The sequence below is a fragment of the Sphaerodactylus townsendi genome, linkage group LG14 (genome assembly GCF_021028975.2).
Source record: "Sphaerodactylus townsendi isolate TG3544 linkage group LG14, MPM_Stown_v2.3, whole genome shotgun sequence".
Taxonomy (NCBI): Eukaryota; Metazoa; Chordata; class Lepidosauria; order Squamata; family Sphaerodactylidae; genus Sphaerodactylus; species Sphaerodactylus townsendi.
The window spans coordinates 34,811,546-34,827,133 of record NC_059438.1 but is presented as its reverse complement, the minus strand read 5'-3'; positions in this window follow the sequence as shown (position 1 = coordinate 34,827,133).

The following is a 15,588-nucleotide window of genomic DNA, read 5'->3' as shown; positions in this document are numbered from 1 at the left end:
AAACCACTTTGAGACTCCTTAGAGGAGAGAAAAGCAGGGTATAATCCAAACTCTTTCTCTCCTTCACTTCTACCTGACTGCCCAAACTCCCTACTGAGGGTCTGTGAGATATCAGCCATCTTGGAACAAATGGCAGCTGCAGAGTGCAGACTCGACGATATTACATTGCCACAGAGCTTCCGCCTCAACCCCCACTCTCTAGGCTTCACCTGCAATCTCCAGGATTATTTCAGCATGTTTGCCTCCCAGTAGGGTTTTCCTGCAGTTTTTTGTTTGCACAGGGATTCTCTTCCTACGATGCTTCCCCAGCTTAGCTGATCTGCCATTTTGCCCACTCACTGCTTACTATTTTTTTCCATGCAACCTCCATTTGGGGAGGTTGCCTGACACTTTTTCTTTGGGGGGGGGGGAGCATCTTTGGTCTAGCATTACTTTGCCAGATCTGGTCAATTTTGTGTCAATTTCACAAGCCGTTAAAATAAAAAAAAGAAAAAGAAAAAAACATTAAAAGAAAAAGAAAGCTTTTCTGATTATTCTGAAATGGTGGCCAAAGAGTAGGAGGAATTGCTATGGTGTACACAGAGAAAGGCTGAGAGGAGAAAGAAAACCAAAAAAAAAAACCCCTAACACATATGAGTCTCCTTCACTTTCCCTGTGAAGGGAGAGAATAAGTCACAGTTTGAGAGGTTTTGGAAACCATGGGGATTCTCTGATCTGAAAGTGGAGTGTGTTCGAAAGATGGGGAAATGTGTGTATAACCAAGAATCCAACCCATAGGGAGTGTATGCTCACTGCGAAGGAGACCACAAATTCATAAATGATGTACAGCATCTTCCGGGCCTTGCAGAATCTGTCTCAGTTCCGCAGAGCCTGTAAAACAGAGCTATTCCACTGGGCCTTTTCTGTTGGGCCAGCAGGGAACCCTCTGTGATAGCATTCTTTTTGGTGCCATCTAAGGTCGTTCCCCCACTTACCTGCTGCTGCGCGCTGCTCTCCCCAAGTAGCGCGTGGTCCCCCGCACTCCCCACTACAGGGGTGGCGGCAACGCAGCCGCCCTGACGCTGCCGCTGTCGCGCCCCCTCAGCGCGCATCATTCCTGGCGCTCCTTGAACGGCGCCTTTTGATGACCCCGCACAGAGGATGCCCGGGAGCGCGCCAGAAATGACGTGCGCTGGGAGTAGCGAGCAGCAACCTTTGGTCAAGGTAAGTGGGGAAACGACCTAAAATTAATTGTTTTTAAACCTGATTTTAGCATTTATATTTTGTAACTTATATTTTTGTACTGTTTTTATAGGTTTTATTATATATTGATTGTAAGCTGCCTCAAACCCTCTGGGGGATTGGTGGGATATAAGTGCACAAACAAACAAACAAACAAATCTCAGTCTAACTCTACTTCTCCTACCTGACCACCCAGTTTCCCCATTGATGGACTACAAGAGAATAGATGCATTGGAGGAAACATAGCTGCAGAGTGCAGACTCTATGGTACCACAGAGCTCCCTCCTCAAACTCTGCCCTCTCCAAGTTCCACTCCAAAATCTCCAGGAATTTCCCAAGTCAGCCACCTAAAAAGGACCCACTTCCACACAAAAAAATTAACTTCCTGATGACCTTTTCACCTGAAAACGTGAAACTTGCAATCTAAGTTTTCAGATAGTCCCGCAGCACCGTTCATGTTGGAAAATTTGAACTGGGATTTGCTTTTCCGAATCCATTTTGACTTTTCTCCTCTGAAGGGAGTCTGCGCTCATGCTGAGTTTGATTTATTTTTCCCAGCAACTCACTGTAATGAACCGTACATATTGCTATTATCCTCGGAGGTACAGTCACACCCCGAGAGGGAATGGGGCTTTCATTTCGCAGCCTGGATCTGCCTCCTCGCAGCCATGGTGGTAAGGGAGCAGCTCACAGCATGGGGTGTGGGTGACGTCATCTCTACTTTCCACTCGGAGGAGAAAAGAAGGATCACGGGGCGCCCTTTTCCAAAGTTCCTCAAAATACATTTATGTGGCTGCAGTGGGCGACATGTATTCAAAGGATGGGCAGGAGGGAAGGAGGAATGGTGGTCCAATCTTGTAAATGTCTCAGAAGCTAAGCAGGGTCAGTACTTGGAAGGGAGACCCCCAAGGAAGGCTCTGCAGAGGAAGGCAATGGCAAAACCCCTCTGCTGCTCACTTGCCTTGAAAGCCCCTTGCTGGGATGGCCATAAGTCAGCTGTAACGTGACAGCTCTCTTCAAACGTGGGCAATGACAGGCCATTTTTCTCCAGGCCTGCTGGCATCCTCGCAGGTTTTCCAAGGCAGAGACAGATGTTGTCCATTGGCTGGCTGGAGCACCAAGGGAACTCTGGAAGGGTGGGGCAAATCTCAATGTGGCCTGGCAGGGCCAGAGTGAAGGGAAACTGAGCCGGGGGCACGGGGGCACCCTGAAGACCTGCCACACCCCTGCCTGCTCCTGCCATGCCCCAGAATGCCCCCACCATGCCCCCTTGGTGCGTGGAGGGGGAACTGCACCCAGTGCATCATGCACCCCCCGTCCCCTTGGCACTACACCACTGCCTTCTGGTAAACTAAGCTCACTAACTGCTTTCTTTCACTTGGCTCCTGTGTCGAGCTAAAGGCACAGAAGCTGCTTGGCTTGCCAACTGCCTGGAGCGGGGGGAGGCCATATCTCAACTTAACAAAGATTTATTTATTTATTGCTTCATTTTGTGTCTGATGCCGTTTCTCCTCAGCAGTGGCGTAGGAGGTTAAGAGCTTGTGTATCTAATCTGGAGGAGCCGGGTTTGATTCCCCGCTCTGCCGCCTGAGCTGTGGAGGCTTATCTGGGGAATTCAGATTAGCCTCTGCACTCCCACACATGCCAGCTGGGTGACCTTGGGCTAGTCACAGCTTCTTGGAGCTCTCTCAGCCCCACCTCACAGGGTGTTTGTTGTGAGGGGGGAAGGGCAAGGAGATTGTCAACCCTTTTGAGTCTCCTGCAGGAGAGAAAGGGGGGATATAAATCCAAACTCCAACTCCTCCTCCTCCTCCTCCTCCTCCTCCTCTTCTTCTTCTTCTTCTTCTTCTTCTTCTTCTTCTTCTTCTTCTTCTTCTTCTTCTTCTTCTTCTTCTTCTTCTTCTTCTTCTTCTTCTTCTTCTTCTTCTTCTTCTTCTTCTTCCTTTTTATGCTCACAACAACCTTGTGAGGTAAATTGGGCTCAGAGTATGTGACTAGCCTGAGGTCAACCAGCAACTTCTCTAGCACGAATTTGAACCTGGATCCTTGCCTGACACGAATCTAACCACTACCCCACCCTGACTGAATAGGATGTTATTTACCACCCAATGTTATTTCCCTCCATGCCATGAAAAACGTCAGTTACCTATTTACACACATTGTGAGGGTGTCAATTGCCATCAAGTTCCTTCCAGTTTGTGACAACCCTGTGAATTAATGACCTCCAAACTGTCCTGTTTTTGCCAGCCTTGCTCGAACTGAGTAAACAGAGGGCCGTGGCTCCTTTGTTGTGTCAATCCACCTCATGCTGGGGCTTTCTCTTTTCCCGCTGCCTCAAACTTTTCCTAGCATTATTCCCGGGGACTTCTGATAATGGGATCAGAGTGCAACGGCCTTCGTTTAGTGACTTTAGCTTTAAGGGAGAATTCATGCTTGATTTGGTCTATAATCCACTTTTGTCTTTTTGATATCTAAAACTCGCTTCCAACACCTCGTTTCAGATGAATCTGCTTCCTTCCTGTCAGTTTTCTTCACTCTCCGGCTTTTACACCCATACATAATAATAGGGAATACTATGGTATGAATTACCTTGATCTTGGCTGCCAGCGACATATCCTTACACTTAATAATCTTTTTTGGCTCCTTCATGGTTGCCCTTCCCAGTCCCAATCTGCTGATTTCTTGGTTGCCGTCTCTCTTTTGGTTGATGACGATGCCAAGGAATAAAAAAAATCTTGAACAATTTCAATTTCCTCATTGTCAACCTTAAAATTGAGTAATTCGCCAGCAGTCATTACTTTTCTCTTCTTGATGTTCAGCTGTAATCCTCCTGTGGCACTTTCTGCTTTAATCTTCATCAGGAGTTGTTTTGAGTCTTCACTATTTTTTTTTGCCAGTAATGTAGTTTCATCTGCATATCCCCAATTGTTAAAGTTCCTTCCATCAATTTTCACTGTGCCTTCATCTAAATCTAATCCAGTGTCTTCTTATTTTATATTCTGCATACAAGTTGAATAGACAGGGAAATAAAATACACCCTTGTATAACAACTTTGCCAGTTGGAAACAACTTTGCCAGTTGGAGGAGCAGTGGCGTAGGAGGTTAAGAGCTCGTGTATCTAATCTGGAAGAACCAGGTTTGATTCCCCGCTCTGCTGCTTGAGCTGTGGAGGCTTATCTGGGGAATTCAGATTAGCCTGTGCACTCCCACACACGCCAGCTGAGTGACCTTGGGCTAGTCACAGCTTTTTGGAGCTCTCTCAGCCCCACCTACCTCACAGGGTGTTTGTTGTGAGGGGGGAAGGGCAAGGAGATTGTAAACCCCTTTGAGTCTCCTACAGGAGAGAAAGGGGGGATATAAATCCAAACTCTTCTTCATTCTGTTACTCCTCATTTGGTTTCTCCGTATTCTGTCCTAAAAGTAGCTTTTTGTCCAGAGTTCAGGCTACACATCAAAACCGTCAGATGTTGTGGTACACCCATTTCTTTTAAAACCAGCCATTGCCTTTCATAATCCACACAGTCAAAAGGTTTGCTGTAATCTATGAAATACAAGCTGATTTTCTTCTGCAATTCTCCAGTAAGCTCCAGAGAACATAAATTTGCAGTATGAACTCTATTGCCTCTTCCTTTCTTGCACTCTGAACATCTGGAATTTCATGTTCTTATATGGCAACAGTCATTGTGGTAAGATTTTGAACATCACTTTACTCATATGAGTAATGTATGCAATGATCCAATAGTTGCTGCAGTCCTAAGCATCTCCTTTTTTCAAATTCCACACAATTGCAAATGTTATGGTAAAGTTGTCTCATAGCTGTCCCTTAGTGCAATCAAGAGTTTGACAATGCATTGCAAGAATTCAGGTTTTTGGTCCAATCTGAGCTGAACCACTCCAAACATCAACAAAGGGCTTAAATGAAGAAAACCTCTGTATATGGAAGACTGGCATGGCAGACAATATGCAATAGTCTCAACTACCCATTCCCAATCATTAAATCTTTAAAGGAATTGGACATTTTTTGATCTTGGCACCATGGTAACCTTCTATTGAGGTAAGATAAGTTTGCAAATCTTAGTCCCTTTCCGCACGGGCGTGAGTGGGGGGGGGTGTCGGCATAAACAATGCCGACGCACCCCCCCGGGACTATTCGCATGGACGGTCCCGGTAGGGGTGCAGGTGGCTGCACAGCCTTCGCACAGGCTGCACCGTCCATGAATGCTGTACCTCATCGCCTGGCATCCGGTGTGTCGCAGAGCCAGGGGACCCCCCCCCTGCAGGCTGGAGTGGAGGCTCTGGAGTTGCAGGCCAGGGGGGAGTGTCCCCTGGCCTCTGTGACACGCCAGAAGCCAGTTGACGAGGTACAGCATTCAGGGATGGTGGGGGGGAAATGGTGCCTTCCAGCCGCTGCCATTCGCACGGCAGCGGTTGGAAGCCGCTGTTTCCGAAATACCTTGCTCAGGGAACAAGGTTCGGAAACAGTGGCTTCGCTCCGCTTGGGGGTGGCGCTGCAGGCGCTGCTGCAATGCAGCAGCGGTGGCCGTGCAAACCCCTCTCCAAGGACAATGTTTTTGCCATCCCTGAGGCGTTCTATTCTGCCCATACAGAAACAGCCTTGAACTGGCTTTGATTCCATCTTCTTCACTAACTTGTTCTGTGCAATGTGATGATATGATATTCACTGGTTTATATGCTTAAAGTCGTGATTCAGCATCCGCTTGGCCTCCCCTGGTAGCACCCCCTTTTTTTTTACTGTAGGGCTGTCAACTCTGGGTTGGGAAAGTCCTGCATATTTGGGAGTATAGCCTGGGGAGGGCAGATTTGGGAGATGAAACATCAGAGGGATACGATGCCAAAAAGTCTACTCTCCAAAGCAGCCATTTTCTCCAGGGAAAATGGTCTCTGTCTCCTGAAGAACAATTGTAATTCTAGGAGATGTTCAGCTACCACCAGGAGGTGGGGAACACATGTGCATCCCAGAGGGCTTTTTGTGTGCGATTAAGTCACAGCTGTGTTATGGGGTGGGGGGACTTTTCACATCACTTACTATTTGACCTTTTAAACTGGTGATGGCAGGGATGATCTGCATACAAAACCCTAGTTGTGTTAGCTAAATGGGAGGGAGGGGGTGGCATGCAAGGGAAAGGGAGTGAGGGGAGGGAGTGAGGAGTGGCATGCAAGGAAGGGGGAGGGGCCCAGCATCTGGACATGGCCCACCCACCCTAATGGAGGGAGGGGGAGGGGAGGAGTGGCATGCAAGGGAAGGGGAATGAGAGAGGGAGGGTTTGCCGTTGCCTTCCTCTGCATAGCGATCCTGCTGCTCCTTCGTGGTCTCCCATCCAAGTACTAACCAGGGGTGACCCACTTAACTTCTGAGATCTGATGAGATCGGGTATTTTACAAATGAGAAACGAGGATCAAAACTATTTAATCCATATGAATTCTCTATCTTTCACATACATACCGAGTTCCCTCGCCACAGAGGGAGATGCCCAATTCCTCCCTCCTTCTCTCCCTCGCACACAAAACATGCAGCAATATCATCTCTCTAATAAACACATACTCAATGGGTAGCGGTATCACACAAACAAACAAACTCCCCGGCAAACAACAAATGACTGCTAATCCATCAGGGACACAGCTCCACAGCTAGCAGGTGTACTCCCCTCAGATACTTGGGTGCCAATGTCTTTTTTTCCCCACACACAAAAAGAAAATTTGGCAACATCATTCATTAGAAGTGCCACAGGGCTTTATTCTGATGAGCAATTTAAATAGGGGGATGGAGGGAAACCATTATTTGATTGCAGAATCTAATCTAATAGGATTTTGTGATCATCTGTAATCCTTAGGCTGTTGTACCAGGGGGTTTTTTGGGGGGGGGAGGAAGGGGGGAACAGATGCAGGTCATTCATTCAGTTTTGAATGCTTTTGCCCGACCTGGGAAATTGTGCTGACTATTGTAAAGCTTGACCACCTGTGAAGGTTTTCGTTTCTCTGCCATAGGATATGTCCAGGTAAGGAATTACTGAATGGACAAGACAGCCTGCTTAAATAATAGAGAATTTGGCATGCTCTGCATTACTATAAATCTGATGATAGATCTGACTTTCCTGGTCTCTTAGCTCTGTCACTCCAGTGGTCCAGTGGTCACAAGCAAACAGGGTCACCTGCAGGAGTCTATCGCATACCATGCAGCTGTGGACAAGTCTACATAGGAGCCACCAAACGCAGCGCACAGACACGTATCAAAGAACACGAAAGGCACTGCAGACTATTTCAGCCAGAAAAATCAGCAATAGCAGAACACATGATAAACCAACCTGGACATAGAATATTATTTGAAAAAACAGAAATTCTGGACCACTCTGAAAGCCACTACATCAGACTACACAGAGAAGCAATTGAAATCCATAAGCACATGGACAATTTTAACAGGAAGGAAGAAACTATGAAAATGAACAGAACTTGGCTGCCAGTGTTGAAAAATACTAGGGTCAAGACTGTGTCAAACCAGCTCCACACAAACACAGGATGACCATAGACAAAAGAAACAAAGGCCAGGATACTTCTATTCAGATGCTCCCACCAGTGACCTTGCTATCTACAGGGTTACTCCCAGGCTATAGTCTTCATTGTTACTCATACTTCTATTCAGATGCCCTCAACTATTGACCTGGTTGCCGCCTTTGTTACTCACAGACAAGGTTTCCCCACCCACCCTGGACACTCCAACAGATATATACTCCACTTGCTTTCCCAACATCAGATCCTCTGAAGATGCCAGCCACAGACGCAGGCAAAACGTAAGGAGAGAATGCTGCTAGAACATGGCCATACAGCCCGGAAACCACACAGCACCCAGGGTCACCTCTGGTTAGTACCCTGTTTCTCCTAAAATAAGACATCCCCTGAGAATAAGACATAGTAGAAGTTTTGCTGAAGTGCAAAATATAAAACATCCCCTGAAAGTAAGACGTAGCAAGGTTTTTGTTAGGAAGCATGGCCGTCAAACAGAACACCAGAGCATGCAGCTGTGGAGCAGAAAAGTAAGACATCCCCTGAAAATAAGACATAGAGCATCTTGGGGAGCAAAAATTAATATAAGACACTGTCTTATTTTCGGAGAAACGCGGTATTTGGATGGGAGTCCACCTAGAAAGTCCAGAATCACTACAGAGAGTCAGGCAGTGTCAAACTACTCTTGAATGTCTCTTGCCTTGAAGGCCCTGTTAGGGTGGGTGAGCCCTGTCCAGATGCTGGGTCCCCTCCCTTGCATGCCACTCCTCACTCCCTCCCTCATTCCCCTTCCCTATATTTTTTACATATTTAATTAATGACTGTCTTGATTGGAAGACAGATGCTGTAGTGACTTTGCTGAAGGCAAGCAAGTTTGGGTTTGTCTAGGTCAGGGTTGGCCAACCTATGGTGCTCCAGATGTTCATGGACTACCATTCCCATCAGCCCTTGCCAGCATGGCCAGCAGGGGCTGATGGGAATTGTAGTCCATGAACATCTGGAGCAACATAGGTTGGCCACCCCTAGTCCAGTGCCTGGAGAGGATAGTTCTCAGGAACAGAAGGACACTATTTCACATGTTGTGATACAACAAAAGGCATGAAATTGAAACATTCAAAACACCTATTTGAATATCCAACCCATAGTCACCCAGTGGTGATGTGTTATTTTTGAAACTTGTTTCAATAATCTCTTCCACATGCGTTTCGAAATCCACCCCATGGGCTCACTTGCTTTGCATTCTGGGATAAGAACCGTATATAGTGCATTCCAGCGTTGTTGTCAGCGTTCCATGTTTGCTTTCCCACCCCCTCCCCCTGCAGCCCTTTGGGGGATAAGAATAATGGTCTACATTTCATGCCTGGTAGAAATTTCACAGATCCAAATATTTAATATTACATTAAAGAATCTCACAGACAAGACACTTTAATGTGATATTAAAACTATATCACATTAGAGAGAATCTGAATGAATCCTTAGGTGCATTTCCCAGATATTCTTTAATCTCAAAAATGCAGCCCCAGGGAACCCGGGATTTCTTTTTTTACTGGTTTCTGTGCTCGACAGACAGTAGAGAACATCTGAGAAGCCAGTAATTCCTAAATTACAGGGTAGTGGAAATGCATAGCCATAGTTAAGAGACCCATCACCCTGAAGCTGTGTGCCACCCCTTAACTTTGATACAAGTTAAACTTTAGATGATAGGCAAGCTTGTGCCCTCATTACTGCCATTTATGGAGGAGAAGTTGATCTATGGCTCCCAATCTTGATCCTCCTTGATCTGAGATTGCAAACGCCTTAACAGTCCAGGTGCTCAGGAGCAGCAGCAGCAGCAGGCCATTGCTTTCACATCCTGCATGTGAACTCCCAAAGGCACCTGGTGGGCCACTGTGAGTAGCAGAGTGCTGGACTAGATGGACTCTGGTCTGATCCAGCAGGCTTATCCTTATGTTCTTATGTTCTTATGTCATGCCCATATGCTAAGAACATAAGAACAAGCCAGCTGGATCCGACCAGAGTCCATCTAGTCCAGCTCTCTGCTACTCACAGTGGCCCACCAGGTGCCATTGGGAGCTCACATGCAGGATGTGAAAGCAATGGCCTTCTGCGGCTGTTGCTCCCGAGCACCTGGACTGTTAAAGCATTTGCAATCTCAGATCAAAGAGGATCAAGATTGGTAGCCGTAAATCGACTTCTCCTCCATAAATCTTTCCAAGCCACTTTTACAGCTATCCAGGTTAGTGGCCCCAATCTGAATTAGTCCCCTGGGAATTACATCCCAACATGAAATGTGCAAGGCATGTTGGAAAGTCCTTGTGGTGGACATAGAGAGAGGATAGGGAGAGAATGTACAGTCAGGTTCTGAGTGCTCTGCCCCACCACTTCTGGAACAGCTTTCTTACAGTCCTGCCCGCAAGGATCATGCGCTCAAACTTGTCAGCACTGCTGTTTGCACGTGAGTACAACAGAGGCCAGGTGGGTGTAGCATCTCCTACAAAAGCAGCACTGAAAAGACAAAGAAGAGTTGGTTTTTACATCCCAGTTTTCTTTACCTTTCAGGAATCTCAAAGCAGCTTACAAACTGCTTTCCTCCCCCTCCCCCACAACAGATACCTTATGAGGTAGAAAGTTCTGAGGGAACCATCATTAGGCCAACATTACCCAGAAGGATTCATGTGGAGAAGTGGGGAATCAAACCTGATTCCTCAAGGCAGTCACATCCATTCCCATCCTGCTAGTTACAGTTTTCTCAGAATTCTCTCCGACCGTGTGGAGAGAGAGGCAGCGGGAAACCACCTCCAAACGTCTCTTGCCTTGAGAACAAATATCTCTTGCCTTGAAAACAGCCACCTTGCAAATGGGCTTTAACTTTTTGTTTAGATTTTTAATTTTTTTCATCCTGTACCATTACGTGGACGATGAAAAACCAAAAAGATGAAAACAGATTTTTTTGGGGGGGGGGGGAATTGGGGGGAGGCTTTGTAGATTTTAGCTTTTCGGCTTAATCTGGAAATCTGGGGGCTTTTTTTAGTCAAAAAAGCCATTTTTCTTTGGCTTGGCATACCTGAATGCACACCCCTACTGTGGATTTTCCCTGCACATTTTTACACTTTCACGCAAATATTGTGCAGGACATTTTGAAGAGAATTGCAACTGATGCCCATTTCCAAGCAGTAATTCTGCACCTTTCCTTTGGTATGGAGTGCCATGTATCCTACAGAGAAGGGAAAATGTGGGGCCGTCCCCCACCCACAAACATAAGAAAGAAATGTAATGTCGAAGGCTTTCACAACCAGATTCAACTGGTTCTGGAGGGTTTTCCGGGCTGTGTGGCCATGGTCTGGTGGATTTTGTTCCTAACGTTCCGCCTGCATCTGTGGCTGGCATCTTCAGAGGTGTATCCAGAGGTGGGATCCAGCAGGTTCTCACAGGTTCCCGAGAGTAGGTTACTAATTATTTGCGTGTGCCGAGAGGGGGTTATTAATTGGTGATTTTGCCACGTGATTTTTGCCTTAGTTACGCCCCTCCTCTCAGCAGTAGCGCGCAGAACTTGATGCAGTCTAGCAGGAGGTGCACCGGCGTGCGTGGCAGCCTGCGCCTACGTGCATTCGTTTCCCGCCCAAGGACTGTCGCAGCGGCTGTGTCCTTGCCACAGCCCCGCCCAGGAATGCCCCGCCCCCAGAATGCCCCACCCCCCCGAATGCCCAGCCACACCCCCGTTGTGCCCCGCCCAGCCCCATTGGCGCTATGCCACAGTTTGAATCCCACCACCATGGGAACCTGTTACTAAAATTTTTGGATCCCACCACTGGGTGTATCACAGTGTGAAACAGACTTGTCTCTGTGATACACCTCTGAAGATGCCAGCCACTGATACAGGTGAAATGTTAGGAACAAAATCCACCAGACCACGGCCACACAGCCCGGAAAACCCTCCAGAACCATAAGAAAGAAAAATAACAGAAATCAAGGAAAAGATGCTCATGTTCTTGTTCACTACACTAACCTCTGGGTGTGTTCTCCCCACTGCCGTCATTTCAGCAGTGGGTGGGGCTGGTGCACTTTGAGGCTGGTGGGGATACCTACGCCCTGCCTGTGTCCTGTGCCACTTGAGCACATGTGTGCCTTCCTCTGTGTCTCCCCTTGTTTCCAGACACAGCCTCCATCCAGTCCTCAAAACACAGTCACAGCCATTCCCATCCTGCACCACGGATCCTGTCTACAAATGCAAACAAGCAGAACCGAGGGAGAAAAACATCTGAGGAGAGACGTGCTCCTGTGAATGTGATTAGCGAAGGCGCTGTTGGAAAGGGGCCTTTCTAATAACACAACCTGGATAGGAAGACCACTAACCCGAGATTCTTGGATCTATCCACGTGTTTGTTGTAACCGTGTCCCTACCCCTGTAAGCAGCCCAGCTCACTCTTTTTCCTGTCCCACAGGATATTCGGAGACCTATTTTCAGCGTGATGGTGATCAAGCAAAACAGCTTCCTGGGAGATTTTGCCCAGGATCGGTATTTTCTTCAGGCTATGCTGAAGCCTGCGCAAAGTAGTTATCTTTGCTTTATTAGCACAGGCAGTGGCGAAGCTGCAACGGGACAGGGTGTGTGTGCCCCTGGCACACAGCATTGGTACCATGTGGGGGCAAAAAATTGCCTCCAGATCCTATCCTAGGGGTGTGGCATGGGTGTGGGGTGAGCGGGGCAGAGGCAGATTGGGGCTGGGCAGGGCAGGGAGCATGCATGGGCAGGTCATGCCCTGGGTGCAGTTTCCTCTCCTTCCGTCCCTGAGCACAGGGGAATATCCACACAGGAGATAAGACACAGTCTAGATCTAATCCGATTCCTGCCAATTGGCCATGCTGGTAGGGGCTGATGGGAATTGTAGTTCCTGAACATCTGGAGAGCCGCAGGTTCCCTACCCCTGGTCTAGATACAGCAGCACATTTATGGTGGAGGACAACACTGCTGGTGGCATTGAAACCTTCAGGGTTCCTCTGCAGCACAAAAGCTGGAGCCAAAAAGGTTCTTTTTGGAGTTACCAACTCTGGGTTGGGAAATTCCTGGAGATTTGGGGGACAGTGGAGAGCAGAATTTGGGGAGGGGAGGGATCTTAGCAGGCTATGTCTTAGAATTCAACCTCAACAGGAACCATTTTCTCCAGGGGAGACTGACTGCTGCTTTCTGGGAATCAGCTGTAAATCTAAGAGTGCTCCAGGCCCCACCTAGAGGTTGGCAATCCTGTTTATGCACCTGGATACTGGAGCTGAAGTCAGCCTCAATGTGTCTGCACATGGAAGTGTACTTTGAATCATGAAGGCTGCTCCCACGTGGGGAGGGTGGGATGGCCCTGCTATTTGGGGAGCTTCCACATGGCACTGTGCTCCTTCCAGGCACGACTTCTGGATCTCCCGGGACTTTTCCCTTTGAGCTGGAGAGCAAAGGAAAACCATCTTTGACCTGACTCAAAGGAAACACTGTGGGGTGGCTGTGGGAACATTGATGTCAATGCTCAGCCCAGTGGTGGGATCCAAAAATTTTAGTAACAGGTTCCCATGGTGGTGGGATTCAAACTGTGGCGTAGCGCCAATGGGGCGGGGCGGGGCATGACGGGGGCGTGGCCAGGCATTCCGGGGGTGGGGCATTCCTGGGTGGGGCTGTGGCAAGGATGCTGCCGCTGCACCGGTCCTTGGGCAGGAAACAAATGAACGCAGGCTCAGGCTGCCACGCACGCCGGTGCACCTCCTGCTAGACTACTTCAAGTTCTGCGCACTACTGCTGAGAGGTGGGGCGTAACTAAGGCAAAAATCACGTGGCAAAATCACCAATCAGTAACCCCCTCTCGGCACACACAAATAATTAGTAACCTACTCTCGGGAACCTGTGAGAACCTGCTGGATCCCACCTCTGGCTCAGCCCATTGCCAATACAGTGAGGGGAAAGAGCAGGATGTTGCTCACTCAAGGCCAAGATTTCATCTACCTGAATGGCAGCAGTGAGTGTTCGTCTCTCAAAAGGATCCTAACAACTAGGGGCTTATGGCACTGTATAAGACCTGGCAAATGACCCCATGGAAAGATGTGACTGGTGAACTTCATAAAATGTAGTTAGGCCCCTACACAACAGAATGTTTTGTATGCCAAGAGCAAACAGGGAGGAATATGCACTCTTTTTCATGGTAAGCATGTCCTACGGTTATCCTTGTTGGAAAAAGCAATGAGGCCTGAATGGCACAGAATGTTTACTATTTATGGAGGGAGGGGATTGTTTTCTCAGAATGTTCACTCCAGAACTAGCCCCTCCCTTCTGGTGCCACCTCACCTGTCAGTGTGTTCTATATACTCCTCAGCGAAATAACTCATTTTCTGTTTACTGTTTTACTGTTGTGTTTCTGTAATGTTATGAAGTAAACTTGTTATTCTTCTTCAAAAGAAACATTGTTTAATCCCTAACAAAGGGACTAAGGGCCCAGCTGTGCTAGACTGAATTTTTTCCCCCCTGAAAATAATAACCATGGCCACTTGGATAAAAGCTTTGAAAGTTTTGGAGCCCGCTGATCCTATTCTCACTTCAAGTAACTATCCTTTGTGGAGGTTCACGATGGAAAATGAGCTTGTGAAAAAGGATCTCTGGGAGACAGTTGAAGATCCTCCAATAACAGAAGAAACACAGAAAGCTCAGTGGGAGAAAAAGGACAGAGAGGCAAGGACTGAAATTTCTACATTTGTGAGTGACAGTGATTTACATCACACAAGGGACTTTAAAACTGCCAATGAACTGTGGCTGGGTTAGAGAGAGTTATATGGAGAAACACTCTTAATGAAAGGTTGTATTTATCTAGAAAGTTGTTTAATTTGAACTTGAACAGAGGAGGAGAGTTAGAAAAACATTTAAGTCATATAACAGAATTGATGGATCATTTAAATACTGTAGGCAAGAAAGTTGATGAAGAGGACCAAGTTAACATAAGAACATAAGAACAAGCCAGCTGGATCAGACCAGAGTCCATCTAGTCCAGCTCTCTGCTACTCGGAGTGGCCCACCAGGTGCCTTTGGGAGCTCACCTGCAGGATGTGAAAGCAATGGCCCTCTGTGGCTGTTGCTCCCGAGCACCTGGACTGTTAAGGCATTTGCAATCTCAGATCAAGGAGGATCAAGATTGGTAGCCATAAATCGACTTCTCCTCCATCAATCTGTCCAAGTCCCTTTTAAAGTTATCCAGGTTAGTGGCCATCACCACCTCCTGTGGCAGCATATTCCAAACACCAATGACACGTTGCGTGAAGAAGTGTTTCCTTTTATTAGTCCTAATTCTTCCCCCCCAGCTTATTTTAATTCTGTCAAGTCTGCCTGAAAGTTGCAATTCTTTGATACATGCTTTAGAGCAGGGATCTTCAAACTATGGCCCTCCAGATGTTCATAGACTACAATTCCCATGAGTCTTACCTCTTGGCCATGCTTGCAGGGGCTGATGGGAATTGTAGTCCAAGAACATCTGGAGAGCCATAGTTTGAAGATTCCTGCTTTAGAGACTAAATATGATCTTTCTATGAAGTGTGCAGTGACACATCTTAAGGAGGCAGCTAAAGGTAGCAGAGGGTGAAACGCGAGCACTTTCTATACAAAAGACTGATAAATATAACGTTAAAATGAATTCTACTTTACCAAGTATAAACAAAAGGGAGATGTTAAAATGAATTCTACTTTACAAAGTGTGAACAAAAGAGGCAAAACTGGAAATTGTTATAAAGTTAACATGGCACAGTTAAACATGGCACAAACTTGCTAATTCATACCACTCCAAATGGAACTAACAAATTACAAATTATATCACAACCTTCGGTTTC